The following is a 12846-nucleotide window of genomic DNA, read 5'->3' on the forward strand; positions in this document are numbered from 1 at the left end:
AAATACGTATATTATCGCAATTAATGTCAGTTTATCGAATAAATACTAATATTGATAAATCATAATCTAAATCCACGCTTATAAATGCGAAAGTGTGTCTGTCTGTCTGTCTGCTACCTTTTCACGGCCCTACAGTTTAACCGATTCAGACGTTTGGTACAGAGTTAGCTTATATACCGGGGACGGACATAGGCTAGGTACTTTTATCCCAGAAAATCAAAGAGTTCCCACGGGAATCCGTGGGACCCATCCGCTCAACCGATTTGTATGAAGGTAAGTACCGAGGTAGCTTGCGTCCATGCTATTAATATAGACAACTTTTTATCCCGGAAAACCAAACAGTTCCCACGGGATCTTCAAAAACCTAAATCCACGCGAAGTCGCCGGCATCCTCTAGTATATGTAATATGTATAATAAGAAAATCTGACTGACTGACTGTTCTATCAACGCACAGCTCAAACTACTGGACGGACCGGGCTGTTTGGCATGCAGATAGCTATTATGACGTAGACATCCGCTAAGAAAGGATTTTTGAAAATTCGTAATAGGGGTTTGCCACGCGGACGAAGTCGTGGGCATAAGCTAGTCTAAATATATACTTAAAAGGAAACACTAACTGACTGACTGACTTTTCTATCAACAGATAGCTATTAATATAACGTGAAAGGATTTTTGATAATTCAAACACAGGGGCTAGGTAAATAGCAGGTTAAAATTTGTGTAGTCCACGCGCACAAAGTCCCGGACATAAGCTAGTCACACTTCACACTTCACACTAATATTATAAAGGCGAAAGTTTGTTTGTATGTGTATGTGTGTATGTGTGTGTGTGTGTGTGTGTATGTTTGTTACTCCTTCACGCAAAAACTACTTGACGGATTTGCGTTAATTTGGAATGGAGATAGATAATATCCCCTGGATTAGCACATAGGCGGCACATAGCATACTTTTTATCCCGGGAAATCAAAGAGTTATGCGGACGAAGTCGCGGGCATCGGCTAGTCAAAAATATTATCGACACTGGTTTTTCAAACTGAAGCAAATTGTTGGTGAACCGCTATGAATAAAATAACTTTTTCGATGGTCCTAGCCCTTGGTAGTATAAAGTAGTAAATTAATTCAATAGCTACCGGGACAAAAGTTTCAAGCTATTTTATAGCTGGCTTCCGGCATTTGTAAGTTTTGTTCACACTATAGCTTCACAGTGGCCATAGCTTCACAGAGTAACGCAAACGATAGACGGAACAATATTATTGTAAATTGAACAATTGAAAAGAGCAACCGCCGAGTTTCTTGCTGGTTCTTCTCGGTAGGAACGGCATTCCGAACCAGTGGTAAATTATTTGACGATTCAAAAGCACTTGTAAAAGTTTATTTGAATAAAAATCTATTCTATTCTATTCTATTCTAACATCTAACAGAAAGAAGGTGCTAATTTCAAGAGGGGTCTATTCGAAGCGCGCTGGAAACAAACGTAGCTTGGCCCAATCAAACTCGGTGAAATTTTGTAGATACTAACATTAACTACTAATACATTATCTGTGTTTGTGTTTTTCCACATTTCCATTAAATTATTTTATTTTAAAGTTAGACATGCGCATGAATTCACATGACGACACATTTTTTTGGGAATTTGCAGGCTACAGCTATATTCTAAAGTCTAAGGCATCAGTTTTCCCTTCCAACTTTAATATGGGTACCTTCAAGTCAAGAGTGAATAGGCAACTTCTAGGCAAGCGCGCTCCATCTTAAGCTGCATCATCACTTGCTAGCAGGTCTGATTGCAGCCAAGCGCTAATCTATATAATTTAAAAAAAGCCTCCCTTTACCGTCTACCTTTATCCTTTAGTCTGAGATTTGAATAGTGTACTAAGTACATAGTTGTTTTAAATAAAAAAGTTAAGGTACTTATTTCTAAGAAAATACATATGCATAAGTACATAAAACGTCTATATATATTTTTATATCCATCTAATTTAAATAAACATACAATAAAAAGCTACACACAATAGTAATTTCCCGATAAATTAATCAATTTAAACGCAAACTCTTGCGCACTTACAATATTTATTGACGTTGTTTAAAAAATGGCTGCCAAGTGCCAAGTTACATCCTACTATCCTAAAGTAAATGAAATAAGAGTTATATTTCCTTGTTTTTAATTCTTTTATTTCTTTGAAAATACGAGTAACAATAGATAGTTATGTTATATTGATGAAGAGTATAATATTGAATATTATTTTATATATTTCCTCTGTACCAATGGCAGAGGTCGATAAATTTGGTTGCACGAAGGAATGTGTTAAACTGGGTACCTACGTGCAGTATATGGGACCTCCAAAGATATTAGGGTGTATACACAAAATTAATATGTTTATGCTTCATTTGCGTCTGCATAAGTGCGGCTATGTCCTTTTTGATCGGAAAATGCGATCTTCCCTGAAAATCCCGCGAGAAACTTTGATTTTCCGGGATAAAAAGTAACCTATGTGTTAATCCAGGGTATAATCTATCTTCATTCCAAATTTCATCCAAATCCTTTCAGCGGTTTTTGCGTGATTGAGTAACAAACATCCAGACATCCAGACTTTCGCATTTATTATATTACTAGAGGGTGGCTGAGGCGTCGCCCGCGTGGATTTCGGTTTTTTTAGTCCCGTAGGAACTCTTTTTGATTTTCCGGGATAAAAAGTAGCCTATGTCCTTCCCCGGGATGTATCCCAAGTCTGTACCAAACTTCATTAAAATCGGTTCAGCGGTTGGGCCGTGAAAACGTAGCAGACAGACAGACAGACAGACACACTTTCGCATTTATAATATTAATAGTATGGATATGGATAAACTCCCGGACCGTCAATGTCGCGTGTGGACCACACCTAACTGTCAGTTCGTCTATTCGAATCACGCGTCTCAATTTAGTGGCAAGCGATAAGCGCATGCGCTTTGCATGCCAATCGTTATGCGTGTGATACATTGATGGAGCTATACCATAAAGGGAATGGGTGCACTCCCATACGACCTTTGGCTGCATTACGTCTTCTTCTTTCAGTCTGGGTTTCTTTTCCGCACTTTGACGTAATCAATTTTTTTTTTCTTTTTAAAAGAATATTAGCCATGCTAATCATGACTAATACTTCCCTTTCCCCTCCAATTAAGCGTAAAGCTTGTGCGAGGAGTGGGTACGACCATAGTGCAACGGGTGGGGTTTGAACCGCCGACCTTTCGGAATTCAGTCCGTTCCTCAACCGTTGAGCTATCGAGGCTCTGAATATTAAATAAAATAAATATTCTTTTATTCTGGACTATGGTTATAGCGCAAACACAAAACACCGAATGAATACAAATACTTATACTAATGAATGAAACTTAGATACTGTTAACGCTTTTTATTATAGTGAAAGACTATAGTGAAGTTGATAGTGCGTGCACGTACCTACTATTTGCGTTCGTAATGTAGATCGTGCCTTAATTACTTATCTGTGGCTAATAATTGTCAAAATGTCTACTTAAGTACCGTCACTTGTAAAAGAACGTTGTACGAATACACACACTCCGCTGAAGATGAAAAGATAGTTTTATTTGTTCCTTCCGGCGTTCCTAGAAATAGAAGATCTGCCCATCGGATCTTCGGTGTTAGCTACAATAGCTAACAGATACCTAAAACTTAACTTACTGAGCTTTCCTGCATTTCAGCCGAGACGACCACCGCTATTTCGTAGGACTAATAAAAATAATAGATTTACTACTGCAAAGGCGGCGCGGCGATCCTCTGAGCTGAATTACATGGAATTTCAATTAATCTACACTTATAATAACCTTAAAAATAAACACTCATAAGATTCTAATAAAAGTAAAAAAACAAAAAAAAAAACAGAATGTGAATGAATGAATCGTCCATTGTACGCGAGATGCCTGGTGGGGTTCCCCGTTGGACCTCTCCAGCCGAGGTTACTTCTTGATCCTAGCTGGCCACCCAGTTCGGTGAAGACTTCGAGGAGTTTTGCTGGGTCACCAGCTGGTAGATGCACCGCTGCATTTGAGCAATTGTTTTCCGGTGTCTCGTCACTCTCCATTCATGCTCTACATAGGTGGCTGTCGGTGATACCTAGAATGGGGAGATGAAACGCAATTAAAACTTATTTCTAATCCTCGACCCAAAAAGAGGGGTGTTATAAGTTTCACGTGTGTATCTGTTTGTGGCATCGTAGCTCCTAAACTAATGAACCGATTTTAATTTAGTTTTTTTTTGTTTGAAAGGTGGCTTGATCGAGGGTGTTCTTAGCTATAATCCAAGAAAATCAGTTCAGCCGTTTGCAAATTATCAGCTCTTTTCTAGTTACTGTAACCTTCACTTGTCGGGGTGTTATAAATTTTTAATTTACACTTGTTTGTTTCACTGCCTCATTTCGCTCAAATGACAATGTAACGTGACAGAAATATACCCAAACAAAATATAAACTGATAAAGCAAGTTACTTCAGTTAATAAATATCTTCCGGTCCATTTTAATCAATGCCCCTTTAATATAAAGACTAGTTCTTTTCTAGTTACTGTAACCTTCACTTGTCGGGGTGTTATAAATTTTTAATTTGCTCTTGTTGAACCAAGTCGTCAACATAGAAACACAGAGGTGTTTGTTTAATGAACAGTGTCCTATTAAAATTTGGCTATGGTAAGTATATCTTGTGGTGTGCGCAGGGAGTTATCGGGCTCATAGCGACCAATTCAAAGGATAACAATGTGTCGTGGGCCGCAATTAAATTCCACGCTTTCCTTCTCAGAACCGAACAATTCGGGCACTGAGGCTCATTTGAATAATTTCCATCCTACACTTAGTTCATGTTTGGTTACCGCAAGTGTGAACGTAGGCAACTATGGAGAAGTTTAGTCAATCAATCAGCTTGTTTACGTCCACTGCTGGACATAGGCCTTCTCGAGAGCGCGCCACCACACACGATCCTCCGCCTTCCTCATCCACCCACTTCCCGCTATCTTCTTAAGGTCGTCAGTCCAGCGGGCTGGAGGTCGTCCCACACTGCGCTTGCTGATACGCGGTCTCCACTCCAGAACACGTCTTCCTAATAGCTTATACTGACTTAGCATATTCTTCTGACTTCATTCACGTGGATTTAGGTGCCAACGTGATGGCAGGGGACAAATTATGGTGAACGGTCTTTTTTTTATTCATTCAGATACAAGTTAGCCCTAGACTGCAATCTCACCTGGTGGTAAGTGATGATGGAAGCGGACTAACCTGGAAGGGGTATGGCAGTTTTTATTAAACCGATACCTATACGGCATCGTAACGGAACGCTAAATCGCTTGGCAGCGCGGCTTTGCCGGTAGAGTGATAACTAGCCACGGCCGAAGCCTCCCAGCAGACCAGACCAGAGACTTACAAATCACACTATCACACTAATATTATAAAGGCGAAAGTTTGTATGTGTGTGTGTGTGTGTGTGTGTGTGTGTGTGTGTGTGTGTATGTGTGTGTGTGTGTGTGTGTATTTTTGTTACTCCTTCACGCAAAAACTACTGGACGGATTTGGCTGAAATTTGGAATGAAGATAGATAATATCCTGGATTAGCACACACACACAACACTACTTTTTATCCCGGAAAATGAAAGAGTTCCCACGGGATTTCGAAAAACCTAAATCCACGCGGGCAAAGTCGCGGGCATCGGCTAGTTAATTATAAAATTCCCTGTCGGGAATCGGTACCCGGCCCCTTCCTTTAGTAAGACCTTAGCGCTTACCAATACGCCAGGGAGGTCGTCAAAAAGTTTCTCTTTGTATGTAGTTATTAGTTTTATTTCGACCGTAAGAAAGTCCACACTCTCTGTGGTTGCACCTTAATATATATATATAGTGAAATAGATCCGAAAATTAGCTGGAATCGTTCATAGATTAACTCATACGGAATTTAAAATACTTTATGTTATAAATCCTTGTTGTTAAACCATTTGAATACCTACATTTTCATTCCTTAGAAAGCATTATTCTTGTTTTAAAATCCTTCACTATGTATTTATATAGGATAAGGAGGTAAGCGCCGAGTTTCTTATTGGTTCTTCTAGATACGAAAGGCATTCCGAACCTGGCAGGCTACGGCCGTGGCTAGTTACCACCCTACCGGTAAAGCCGTACCGCCAAGATATCTAGCGTTTCGGTACGATGCCGTATAGAAACCGATAAGGGGTTACCATTAACCCTTTTAAGATATATTAATTAAGGGTTGTGACGGTTTTTTTTATTACACATGAGTGTAACCGTCACATCCCTTCCAAGTTAGCCCACTCACGCCCGCTGTCATCTTAGACTGCATCATCACTTACCATCAGGTGGGACCACAGTTAAGGACTAACTTGTAATGCCTTTCTCTATAAATAACGTATAGGTAAAGAAAGGATTTGAAATAATTTCACCCAAATGAAACCGGGCTAGTGTCACACTTTAATGTCTCTAGAATTCTAGTCATGAAAGAAACCGTAAAGAAATTACAACCACTTACAGCTAAAGAATTCACATAACACAATAACTTAAGCCTCTTAAGAGTCTCTATAAACATAATTTTGTGTATTTATCTAAACAAGAAATCGGTTTTTTATCATATTTTACAAAAGCATCATGTAAAGTAGAAACGGCTACCAGGTCAAAAGTCATACGTCATTTCTAACACAAAAGAACCATACCGTCTCTCAAACCTTATCTAATTCTTTTTATCTACACTCAACCACAAAATTTCTCCAAAAACCCAAAAATTGTATCAAAGAAAAATCACCTTTATTATATAGTCGAAGAAGAACCAAAACTCTGGGACAAAAATAAAGTTGCCAAACACAAAAATTGGTACAGTATACGCTATTAGTACAATAAAACTACGTTCTTTATCCAACAATTGACAATTCGCTTGGGAAAATCTGTTTAAACACGTACTAAAATGGGTTTTTTTAACTATTTTTTTGTGGAAAATGTGCGTCTTTATGCTCTAAAACGGGTCTCGTTAGACAATTGTCTCGATTACGGCTCGTCGAAAGTTTTCTGAGTAATCTAAATAGGTGTGTGGAAGATATCCGTGAAATAACTGGTGTTTTACTGTAAATGGAGTCGTAGAAGTTGGTAATTTGGTCAGTAATTTTACCGGTGTATAGAAATAAGGAGGGACTTCGTCTGTGTTGGTGTTAGCTGGCGGGCGTGCTCTGCTTTTTTGGAGTGTTTTTTTGTTAAAATTGACTGGAAAACGCACTAAGGGGGTGCCGTGCGTATGTCGGCGAGCGCCGGCACAGACGGGGTCCATACTTGTATAGTTTAACTAACTTGTTACAAATAACTACAAACTTGACATTGGCTAATCTTTGTAAAGCCAGACGAGAGAGAGAAAAAAAAAGAAATTCCGAGGAGATCCGTATAATAAAAATAACCTCAACTTATAAGAACTGACTATTCCATAGCTATACAATAATAATAATATCTTTATTAATACTTAATATATTATACTTTATTAATATATTATACAATGCATGATAAACTTTAACTTTAATTCTAAACCACTAACTTCTTGTAAATATCTATACTAATAAATAAAATTGGAGTGTCTGTCTGTAATTTCGAAATAACTACCTCATATTAAGCTCATATGGTTATTTGAACGATACCATAACTGAATCACACGTTTTTAAAATTTTTGTCTGTCTGTCTGTCTGTCTGTCTGTCTGTCTGTCTGTCTGTCTGTTTGAAAAGGCTAATCTTTGGAACGGCTGAACCGATTTTGACGGGACTTTCACAGGCAAGTAGAGGATTGACCAGGGCGTAAAATAGGCTACTTTTTTAATCGACTTTCAAAAAGGGAGTTGTGTTTTTCTACCTATGTACACCGAAATCTCCGAGATTTCTGAACCGATTTGCGTCATTTCTTTTTTAATCGATAGAGGAACTTTGCGACATTGTTTCATAAAAAATTTGGAGTCCAACTCCTCAATCCTGATGCTGCAGGGGATCTGACCAATCCACGCGGGCGAAGCTGCGGGCATCAGCTAGTTATATTAATAAATTCCAATCTTGTCTGCTTTGAATAAATAAGGACCACTTTTCTTGCCGCCATTTCCCATCTCCCCCCAATTGTCTTTTTTTTAAATTCAACTCTAGGCAAAGGTAATGTCGCTAACACATAGGAGAACCAGAGTAACCGACATATATCACCTACAATGAAGCCTGAAGCCTGAAGTGGCAATGGGCAGGGCACAGACCTAGTTTGGAAAGCTGATAGACCTTAGGGTCCTAACAGGGATGGACCGTGAGTTTGTTGGGTCCTGGGCTAATACTACTTGGAAGAATTTTCTCCTCTTTCATTTGACATCCCACTAGATACAAAGCAAAAAAAAATTGAAGACCCCCACTTTTTTTGATGTAACATCCGTTAGGTAAATTTTTTTCGTATAAAATGTAGCCTATGTCACCCGGACCCTTACAAAATTCACACCTTATTCATCAAAATCGGCTCAGTAGTTTAGGCGCTCCGGTGGAACACACAGAATCTGGATACAAACATACATAAACTGCTAAAATCATAGCCTTTCCTTTTGGCTTTGCCGCAGTCAGGTAGTAAAAATCTGCTCTGTTGTTCTGTTCTATTTCTCAGGAAATAATAAATAACCTAACTAATTATCTGAAAATAGATTAAAAAAGTTATTTAAATGAACAAAATAAATTAGTATCCCCAAATGTGACTAATTGAGTCAAATTAGAATTAGTCGCAAAAAAAGTTTCGGCACCAAAAAGGATTTCTTAAAAGCCGTTAAATAAAGGTCCTTTCGTGAAATTGATTCGGGTTCGTCACGGTGTGATTAAACGCAAACATTTGTTTAGCGGATAGCAGGCTGTCACTTACACCGTATCGTAACAAAGGATGTACAACGTTTCAATTAACGCTACTTTGTCACTACTGTGTTATTCTTTCGGTTTAACAGGGCTCTCCCCGTCACTTATTCCATACAATCGTAGCCCCAATTTCATTTGAATATTAAGCAACCAAAGCCCATGAAATTTTGCAGACATATTCTAGAAATCGGTGCCTGTGGTGTTATAGATTTTTCTAAAAATATGTAGTTTCAAAATTACAGAGGCTCAAAGATTTGTATATGAATTTTTAAGATTGCGTAACTTTGAAACTGAATATTTTAACGGAAATCTGGAAAACCACAGACATACTATATATTAGTTCCCGGAATGTTTCTACAAAATTCCATTGAGTATGATAGGGTTAGTATTCCAATGAGAGACGAACTACGTTTGTATGGAGCGAGTGACGGAGAGACCCCTCTATAGGTTGAGATGTTTTGTAGTTTGAAATGTTATTTTTCAATAGATGTTAGATATTATAGATAGAACTTTAATAATGACGTAGAAAAGGTGCAATTTTAAATTCGCTTTACAAATAAAAATTCCACCCTTTTCTATAGCATCATCGCACGCCAATAGTGGAGATATAACTAAAGACCATCGTTCATAGAGTAAAATCATAAATTTAAAACGAATATATAAAATAAACTATGTAACTAAAATAAAACTAAATTTAAAAAAAGTTAATATTTTTAAAAAAAATGACCAGGTATCTTTCTGCTCGCTTCCGGGTTCCATTTTGGGATAATTCCGTTGTAATTAAAGAAATTGTATCAAAATTCTAACCGGTGTGATAAATTTCTAAAATGTGTATAAAGGTTAATATCTAAAAAAAATTGACCAGGTATCTTTCTGCTCGCTTCCAGGTTCCATTTTGGGATAATTCCGTTGTAATTAAAGAAATTGTATCAAAATTCTAACCGGTGTGATAAATTTCTAAAATGTGTCTAAAAGTTAATATTTAAAAAAAATTGACCAGGTATCTTTCTGCTCGCTTCCAGGTTCCATATTGGGATAATTCCGTTGTAATTAAAGAAATTGTATCAAAATTCTAACCGGTGTGATAAATTTCTAAAATGTGTCTAAAAGTTAATATTCAAAAAAAAATTGACCAGTTATCTTTCTGCTCGCTTCCAGGTTCCATATTGGGATAATTCCGTTGTAATTAAAGAAATTGTATCAAAATTCTAACCGGTGTGATAAATTTCTAAATATGTTACACGATGCTAACTGTACATAAATAACCAGATCATTGGAAACACATAAATAAGGGCACAATGTGAGGGGCAGTTCACGCTCAATTGATCGCTAATTTTTGTTTAGAACCTTTCATACGTTCGCACAATCTGGGTGCAATCCATCTACAGTTCGCGACAGGCGACATGGCAGTCGGATCAACCTCGCACTAACCCAGTGTGGGATAGCGCTCGTGTGTCCCGACTGTGTGTCTTGTTTTAATATAATTTGATGACCATTTCATTTGTTACGGCTAACTTTTTATTTTTAACAGTTTAAATAAAAAGTTAGCTGTTTTATCGTAGCTGCAAGTAATAGGTACCTAATTATTGTTACAAAGTCCAGTGATCAAATATTACAAGTTTAGCAAAAAAGTGGAAAGAAACAAAAGTAACAAAACCCCATTGGACTGGTGGCCTATATTGTTTCACAAATGAATGAGCGAAACGGATTACAAGTTTGTATTATACACTAGCCGATGCCCGCGACTTCGCTCGCGTGGATTTAGGGTTTTTGAAATCCCGTGGGAACTCTTTGATTTTCCGGGATAAAAAGTAGCCTATGTGCTAATCCTGGATATTATCTATCTCCATTCCAAGTTTCAGCCAAATCCGTCCAGTAGTTTTTGCGTGATTGAGTAACAAACATACACACACACACACACACACACATGCACACAAACTTTCACCTTTACAATATTTTATATTATACATAAAAGCAAGAAGCCTTGATTTCATCTGTCACAACATCTTACGGCTTTCTGAATAATTTTGTCCTATTTACAACGGACTACCCTACTAACGGCAATGCAACGTACATTTTTTTGTTGTCTATTAAAATCCACGCACCATAGTTCAGCGAACGTTCCACTAACTAGCAGATGTCACATTTTTTGTCCTATTCGGATCCGTTTGGAGCGTTTTTGCGCTTCTCCAATAGACTTGAAGTGTCGTTTTCAATTATACACCCATTGTGACCCTGTGGGCACAAATACTTGTGCCACTATGGGCACAAAGACTTGTGCCACTATGGGCACAAAGGCTTGTGTCACTCTGGGCACAAAGACGGTTGTCTTGCATCGCGTTGTAAAGGTTACAATATCATTTACAGAGTTGAGGAGATATTGAAATGTGACACAGTTATTTGTAATGCCAATTCGAAATGAAGAGGTCCGTTTTTTGACGTGACAACGTCTTATAATTCGATAGAGCCGGCTGCATGCACGAAAAAACATGACTCATGCGGCGTTACCTCGCTCTGAGGCGTTCCATGTAAGGCTTGAAGTGCAAGCGAGAGCGCGGAACGAGCGACAAAGAAGCACAATCGGCCTTTGTTGTCACGTTCAACTATCGTCAGTAAACCGACTTTACAGACAACCAATTTTTTTTTACAAATATGTAATGGGATATGGTGTGAATTATGAAAGTGGGTACAAAATGGTGCACGAATATGAAAATGATAATAACATTTGGCAGATGAAATAAATGTAGTTAGGATACATAATATTAAAGTTATTATTCTACTACTTTTTTCTAGGGTCTTAGGTATGGTAGGGTAGAGTAGGGTTAGGTAGAGTATTTTTTGTACCCGAAGTGTGCCAACGGAGGTTCCGGAGACACTACTTTTTTTAGCACGGAAAATCAGAGTTCCGCAGGGATTTTTAAAAGAGCTAAATTCACGCGGGCACCATCTAATAAAAGAAGAAACTGCCTGACTGACATATGAACGTACCTTTACTACCTGTTGCTAAAATCTCAAAATTTTGCATTTAGGTTTTTCTATCCATATTAACACCATACTATGGTTAATTTCCTATCCATACTAATGCTATGCGAAAGTCGGCTTGTCTGTCTGTGTTTTTAACAGCCTACCAGCTTAATCGATTGTGATAAAATTTGACACAGAGTTAGCTTACATCCCGGGGACGAACACAGGAACATAGAACATATTTTTATTCCAGAAAATCAAAGAGTTCCTACGGGATTAAAAAAACTTAAATCCACACGGACAAAGTTGCGGGCATCATGTAGATTCTAGAATGATTATGTTTTTAACCCCCGACCCCAAAAGAGGTGTGTTATAAGTTTGACGTGTGTATCTTTGTAGCTATCTGTCTGTGGCATCGTAGCTCCTAAACGAATGAACCAATTTGAACCAAGCCGTTTGAAAGTTATCAGCTCTTTTCTAGTTACTGATAACGTTCACTTGTCGGGGGTGTTATAAATTTTTAATTTACACTTGTAGGTACAACCTATGTTACGCGACAGATCGAGACCAATCGAGGCGGGGACGTCCGCACACCCCCCCTTGCTAACCCGGTGCGGGTGACGTGCGGGTGTGCGGGGCGTCCCCCCGCCTCATACCCCGATTGCCATCTCGACCTGTCGCGTACCGTACTACACAAACCGTTTGAACCCCAGCCTTAAAAACATAGTCGTTTTTAGGGTTCCGTACCTCAAAAGGAAAAACGGAAACCTTATCGGATCACTTTGTTGTCTGTCTGTCTGTCAAGAAAACCTATGGGGTACTTCCCGTTGACTTAGAATCATGTATGTATCATCTTAGCAGGTAGGTAGGTCTTATAGCACAAGTAAAGGAAAAAATCCGAAAACTGAATTTGTGGTTACATCACGAAAAAAATTTAAATGTGTTTCAATTTCCAAAGTAAAATAACTCGGTGCGCGAGTCTGACTCGCACTTGGCCGGTTTTT

The sequence above is a fragment of the Maniola jurtina genome, chromosome 24, assembly GCF_905333055.1.
Source record: "Maniola jurtina chromosome 24, ilManJurt1.1, whole genome shotgun sequence".
Taxonomy (NCBI): Eukaryota; Metazoa; Arthropoda; class Insecta; order Lepidoptera; family Nymphalidae; genus Maniola; species Maniola jurtina.